Below are 7,167 nucleotides of genomic sequence, written 5' to 3'. Positions count from 1 at the left end.
AGACAGACTGGGAGTTAATATAGAGAGACAGACACACAGACTGGGAATATAGACAGACAGACACGCAGACTGGGAATTAATAGACAGACAGACACACAGACTGGGAATTAATATAGACAGACAGACTGGGAATTAATATAGACACACAGACTGGGAATTAATATAGACAGAGACTGGGAATTAATATAGACAGAGACTGGGAATTAATATAGACAGAGACTGGGAATATAGACAGACAGACTGGGAGTTAATATAGACAGACAGACTGGGAGTTAATATAGACAGACAGACTGGGAGTTAATATAGACAGACAGACTGGGAGTTAATATAGACAGACAGACTGGGAGTTAATATAGACAGACAGACAGGGAGTTAATATAGACAGACAGACTGGGAGTTAATATAGACAGACACACAGACTGGGAGTTAATATAGACAGACAGACTGGGAGTTAATATAGACAGACAGACTGGGAGTTAATATAGACAGACAGACACACAGACTGGGAGTTAATATAGACAGACTGGGAATTAATATAGACAGACAGACTGGGAGTTAATATAGACAGACAGACTGGGAATTAATATAGACAGACAGACTGGGAATTAATATAGACAGACACACAGACTGGGAATTAATATAGACAGACACACAGACTGGGAATTAATATAGACAGACAGACTGGGAATTAATATAGACAGACACACAGACTGGGAGTTAATATAGACAGACAGACTGGGAGTTAATATAGAGAGACAGACACACAGACTGGGAATATAGACAGACAGACACGCAGACTGGGAATTAATAGACAGACAGACACACAGACTGGGAATTAATATAGACAGACAGACAGACTGGGAATTAATATAGACACACAGACTGGGAATTAATATAGACAGAGACTGGGAATTAATATAGACAGAGACTGGGAATATAGACAGACAGACACGCAGACTGGGAATTAAGACAGACACACAGACTGGGAGTTAATATAGACAGACAGACACACAGACTGGGAGTTAATATAGACAGACAGACTGGGAATTAATATAGACAGACAGACTGGGAGTTAATATAGACAGACTGGGAATTAATATAGACAGAGACTGGGAATTAATATAGACAGAGACTGGGAATTAATATAGACAGAGACTGGGAATATAGACAGACAGACACGCAGACTGGGAATTAATATAGACAGACAGACACACAGACTGGGAGTTAATATAGACAGACAGACTGGGAGTTAATATAGACAGACAGACTGGGAATTAATATAGACAGACAGACACACAGACTGGGAGTTAATATAGACAGACAGACTGGGAATTAATATAGACAGACAGACTGGGAGTTAATATAGACAGACAGACTGGGAATTAATATAGACAGACAGACTGGGAATTAATATAGACAGACACACAGACTGGGAATTAATATAGACAGACACACAGACTGGGAATTAATATAGACAGACAGACTGGGAATTAATATAGACAGACAGACACACAGACTGGGAGTTAATATAGACAGACAGACTGGGAGTTAATATAGAGAGACAGACACACAGACTGGGAATATAGACAGACAGACACGCAGACTGGGAATTAATAGACAGACAGACACACAGACTGGGAATTAATATAGACAGACAGACTGGGAATTAATATAGACACACAGACTGGGAATTAATATAGACAGAGACTGGGAATTAATATAGACAGAGACTGGGAATTAATATAGACAGAGACTGGGAATATAGACAGACAGACACGCAGACTGGGAATTAAGACAGACACACAGACTGGGAATTAATATAGACACACAGACTGGGAATTAATATAGACAGACAGACACACAGACTGGGAGTTAATATAGACAGATAGACTGGGAGTTAATATAGACAGACAGACTGGGAGTTAATATAGACAGACAGACTGGGAGTTAATATAGACAGACAGACTGGGAGTTAATATAGACAGACAGACTGGGAGTTAATATAGACAGACAGACTGGGAGTTAATATAGACAGACAGACTGGGAGTTAATATAGACAGACAGACACACAGACTGGGAGTTAATATAGACAGACTGGGAATTAATATAGACAGACAGACTGGGAGTTAATATAGACAGACAGACTGGGAATTAATATAGACAGACAGACTGGGAATTAATATAGACAGACACACAGACTGGGAATTAATATAGACAGACACACAGACTGGGAATTAATATAGACAGACAGACTGGGAATTAATATAGACAGACAGACACACAGACTGGGAGTTAATATAGACAGACAGACTGGGAGTTAATATAGAGAGACAGACACACAGACTGGGAATATAGACAGACAGACACGCAGACTGGGAATTAATAGACAGACAGACACACAGACTGGGAATTAATATAGACAGACAGACTGGGAATTAATATAGACACACAGACTGGGAATTAATATAGACAGAGACTGGGAATTAATATAGACAGAGACTGGGAATTAATATAGACAGAGACTGGGAATATAGACAGACAGACTGGGAGTTAATATAGACAGACAGACTGGGAGTTAATATAGACAGACAGACTGGGAGTTAATATAGACAGACAGACTGGGAGTTAATATAGACAGACAGACTGGGAGTTAATATAGACAGACAGACTGGGAGTTAATATAGACAGACAGACTGGGAGTTAATATAGACAGACACACAGACTGGGAGTTAATATAGACAGACAGACTGGGAGTTAATATAGACAGACAGACTGGGAGTTAATATAGACAGACAGACACACAGACTGGGAGTTAATATAGACAGACTGGGAATTAATATAGACAGACAGACTGGGAGTTAATATAGACAGACAGACTGGGAATTAATATAGACAGACAGACTGGGAATTAATATAGACAGACACACAGACTGGGAATTAATATAGACAGACACACAGACTGGGAATTAATATAGACAGACAGACTGGGAATTAATATAGACAGACACACAGACTGGGAGTTAATATAGACAGACAGACTGGGAGTTAATATAGAGAGACAGACACACAGACTGGGAATATAGACAGACAGACACGCAGACTGGGAATTAATAGACAGACAGACACACAGACTGGGAATTAATATAGACAGACAGACAGACTGGGAATTAATATAGACACACAGACTGGGAATTAATATAGACAGAGACTGGGAATTAATATAGACAGAGACTGGGAATATAGACAGACAGACACGCAGACTGGGAATTAAGACAGACACACAGACTGGGAGTTAATATAGACAGACAGACACACAGACTGGGAGTTAATATAGACAGACAGACTGGGAATTAATATAGACAGACAGACTGGGAGTTAATATAGACAGACTGGGAATTAATATAGACAGAGACTGGGAATTAATATAGACAGAGACTGGGAATTAATATAGACAGAGACTGGGAATATAGACAGACAGACACGCAGACTGGGAATTAATATAGACAGACAGACACACAGACTGGGAGTTAATATAGACAGACAGACTGGGAATTAATATAGACAGACAGACTGGGAGTTAATATAGACAGACAGACTGGGAATTAATATAGACAGACAGACACACAGACTGGGAGTTAATATAGACAGACAGACTGGGAATTAATATAGACAGACAGACTGGGAGTTAATATAGACAGACAGACTGGGAATTAATATAGACAGACAGACTGGGAATTAATATAGACAGACACACAGACTGGGAATTAATATAGACAGACACACAGACTGGGAATTAATATAGACAGACAGACTGGGAATTAATATAGACAGACAGACACACAGACTGGGAGTTAATATAGACAGACAGACTGGGAGTTAATATAGAGAGACAGACACACAGACTGGGAATATAGACAGACAGACACGCAGACTGGGAATTAATAGACAGACAGACACACAGACTGGGAATTAATATAGACAGACAGACTGGGAATTAATATAGACACACAGACTGGGAATTAATATAGACAGAGACTGGGAATTAATATAGACAGAGACTGGGAATTAATATAGACAGAGACTGGGAATATAGACAGACAGACACGCAGACTGGGAATTAAGACAGACACACAGACTGGGAATTAATATAGACACACAGACTGGGAATTAATATAGACAGACAGACACACAGACTGGGAGTTAATATAGACAGATAGACTGGGAGTTAATATAGACAGACAGACACACAGACTGGGAATTAATATAGACAGACAGACACACAGACTGGGAGTTAATATAGACAGACAGACTGGGAGTTAATATAGACAGACAGACACACAGACTGGGAATTAATATAGACACACAGACTGGGAATTAATATAGACAGACAGACACACAGACTGGGAGTTAATATAGACAGACAGACTGGGAGTTAATATAGACAGACAGACACACAGACTGGGAGTTAATATAGACAGACAGACTGGGAATTAATATAGACAGACAGACTGGGAATTAATATAGACACACAGACTGGGAATTAATATAGACAGAGACTGGGAATATAGACAGACAGACACGCAGACTGGGAATTAAGACAGACACACAGACTGGGAATTAATATAGACAAAGACTGGGAATTAATATAGACAGAGACTGGGAATTAATATAGACAGACACACAGACTGGGAATTAATATAGACAGAGACTGGGAATTAATATAGACAGACACACAGACTGGGAATTAATATAGACAGAGACTGGGAATTAATATAGACAGACACACAGACTGGGAATTAATATAGACAGAGACTGGGAATATAGACAGACAGACTCACAGACTAGGAATTAAGCGACAGGCAGACAGACTATGAATGAATATAGACAAGCAGACACACAGACTATGAATGAATATAGACAGGCAGACACACAGTGACGGACTGACCGAACAACCGACACACAGACCAACAGAAAGATCGCTATAGATATATAGTGAACTAGACAGTGTAGATGCTCACCGGATCATCTGTAGGGGTTTCAGGATGTTCTCACAGGTTAGAGGAGCATGAGCAGCCTGGCTCCCTGATAGTAGACTGTAGAGTAACATACCTCCAGCATGAGCAGCCTGGCTCCCTGATAGTAGACTGTAGAGTAACATACCTCCAGCATGAGCAGCCTGGCTCCCTGATAGTAGACTGTAGAGTAACATACCTCCAGCATGGTCACTACCCTGATAGTAGACTGTAGAGTAACATACCTCCAGCATGAGCAGCCTGGCTCCCTGATAGTAGACTGTAGAGTAACATACCTCCAGCATGAGCAGCCTGGCTCCCTGATAGTAGACTGTAGAGTAACATACCTCCAGCATGAGCAGCCTGGCTCCCTGATAGTAGACTGTAGAGTAACATACCTCCAGCATGAGCAGCCTGGCTCCCTGATAGTAGACTGTAGAGTAACATACCTCCAGCATGAGCAGCCTGGCTCCCTGATAGTAGACTGTAGAGTAACATACCTCCAGCATGGTCACTACCCTGATAGTAGACTGTAGAGTAACATACCTCCAGCATGAGCAGCCTGGCTCCCTGATAGTAGACTGTAGAGTAACACACCTCCAGCATGGTCACTACCCTGATAGTAGACTGTAGAGTAACATACCTCCAGCATGAGCAGCCTGGCTCCCTGATAGTAGACTGTAGAGTAACACACCTCCAGCATGGTCACTACCCTGATAGTAGACTGTAGAGTAACATACCTCCAGCATGAGCAGCCTGGCTCCCTGATAGTAGACTGTAGAGTAACATACCTCCAGCATGGTCACTACCCTGATAGTAGACTGTAGAGTAACATACCTCCAGCATGAGCAGCCTGGCTCCCTGATAGTAGACTGTAGAGTAACATACCTCCAGCATGGTCACTACCCTGATAGTAGACTGTAGAGTAACACACCTCCAGCATGGTCACTACCCTGATAGTAGACTGTAGAGTAACATACCTCCAGCATGGTCACTACCCTGATAGTAGACTGTAGAGCAGGGGTGTCAAAGTCAAATGGACGGAGGGCCAAATAAAAAATTTAGCTACAAGCCGAGGGCCGGACTGTTCGAATGTTCATTGAAAAATTTTTAAATGACGCATATAGTCTAGTGAACCTAATTGAACCTACTGAAAACCTAACAAATATATTCCAATATGATCAGATAAATAAAGCAATATTTTCTTATGGCTCTGTCAGTAATCTTTAATTTTCAACAGACACAAAAGACAAATTTCCTTTATATAAAAATCCCCATAACATGAACATTAAATGAAAGAAACCGGTATTCAAGGCACCATCAGTAGCCTATATTTTCTATTTTAGCAAAAGTGGGCTAAATTTACTTCAAAGAAAAAAACAATAATAGCAATTTTCTATCATCCACTCAACTGAAATATTTTTAAAATATAATTGGATTGAAATACAATAAAATAAAGTGCAAAAATCTATTAATCAAAAACAACACTTTGTTTAAGGAGAAGTAACATGCAGTGAAAACAAATATTAAACTTTAACTTTTAAACTTGAACTGAGTAAAAACTCTAAATATGTGATTGCACAGTAATGTTCACTTGTTTGAGGTTGAGGGTGATACTTGGTGGTGTCCCATCTTTTCCACAAGTTCATCAATGTTCGGGGTAAGGCTCTGAGCTGAGGAAATCCTCAGAATTGAGTGGAGGTGTTCAGCAGTAAGTCGACTTCTGTGTGATGTTTTGTTCAAGTTCATCAAAGAAAACAGTTGTTCACACAGGTATGTGCTGCCAAACATAGACAACGTTTGAGCAGCCTGGATGCGCAGCTGGGGCATTGTGTCGGGGAGGAAACGGGCGAACTCCGCAGCACCCACTGCCGCATATTTTGCCCTCAGTGCATCATTGCATTGGAGGTCAATCAACTCCATTTGGAGGTTTGGTGGTGAGCTTTCCACGTCAACAGCAAATGGGTTACCGAGCAGTTCCAACCTGCTTTTTTGTGCTTCAAAGTCAGCAAATCGGCGTCGAAAGTCAGCGGCAAGCATACCTATTTTATCAGCCAACTGTGCGCTCGGGAACGCACTGGTAGAGAGCTTCTCTTTCATGGTCTGGCAGCTGGGAAAGTGGCTCAAATTTTCTTTCCGCATCTCGTCTCCCACA

General features: G+C 40.9%; 1 long non-coding RNA gene across 5 annotated transcripts; it reads right to left on the bottom strand.

Moving 5' to 3' along the window:
* Positions 1–4,852: 4,852 nt before the first annotated feature.
* LOC127923480 (uncharacterized) lies at positions 4,853–6,024 on the bottom strand. 5 transcript variants are annotated; one of them, XR_008114494.1, is made up of 4 exons: positions 5,707–6,024; positions 5,559–5,655; positions 5,258–5,512; positions 4,853–5,211 (listed from the first exon to the last, which is right to left on the bottom strand). It is a non-coding gene; the product is annotated as an uncharacterized LOC127923480 (long non-coding RNA). The 5 variants fall into 5 exon arrangements; XR_008114498.1 differs by having other exon boundaries at positions 5,258–5,461; XR_008114496.1 differs by lacking the exon at positions 5,559–5,655 and having other exon boundaries at positions 5,656–5,752; positions 5,804–5,907.
* Positions 6,025–7,167: the final 1,143 nt, after the last annotated feature.

This window comes from Oncorhynchus keta, unplaced genomic scaffold (assembly GCF_023373465.1).
Source record: "Oncorhynchus keta strain PuntledgeMale-10-30-2019 unplaced genomic scaffold, Oket_V2 Un_contig_2990_pilon_pilon, whole genome shotgun sequence".
Taxonomy (NCBI): Eukaryota; Metazoa; Chordata; class Actinopteri; order Salmoniformes; family Salmonidae; genus Oncorhynchus; species Oncorhynchus keta.
Note: the sequence above shows the minus strand (reverse complement) of the source record. Positions and strands in the feature narration are given on the sequence as shown.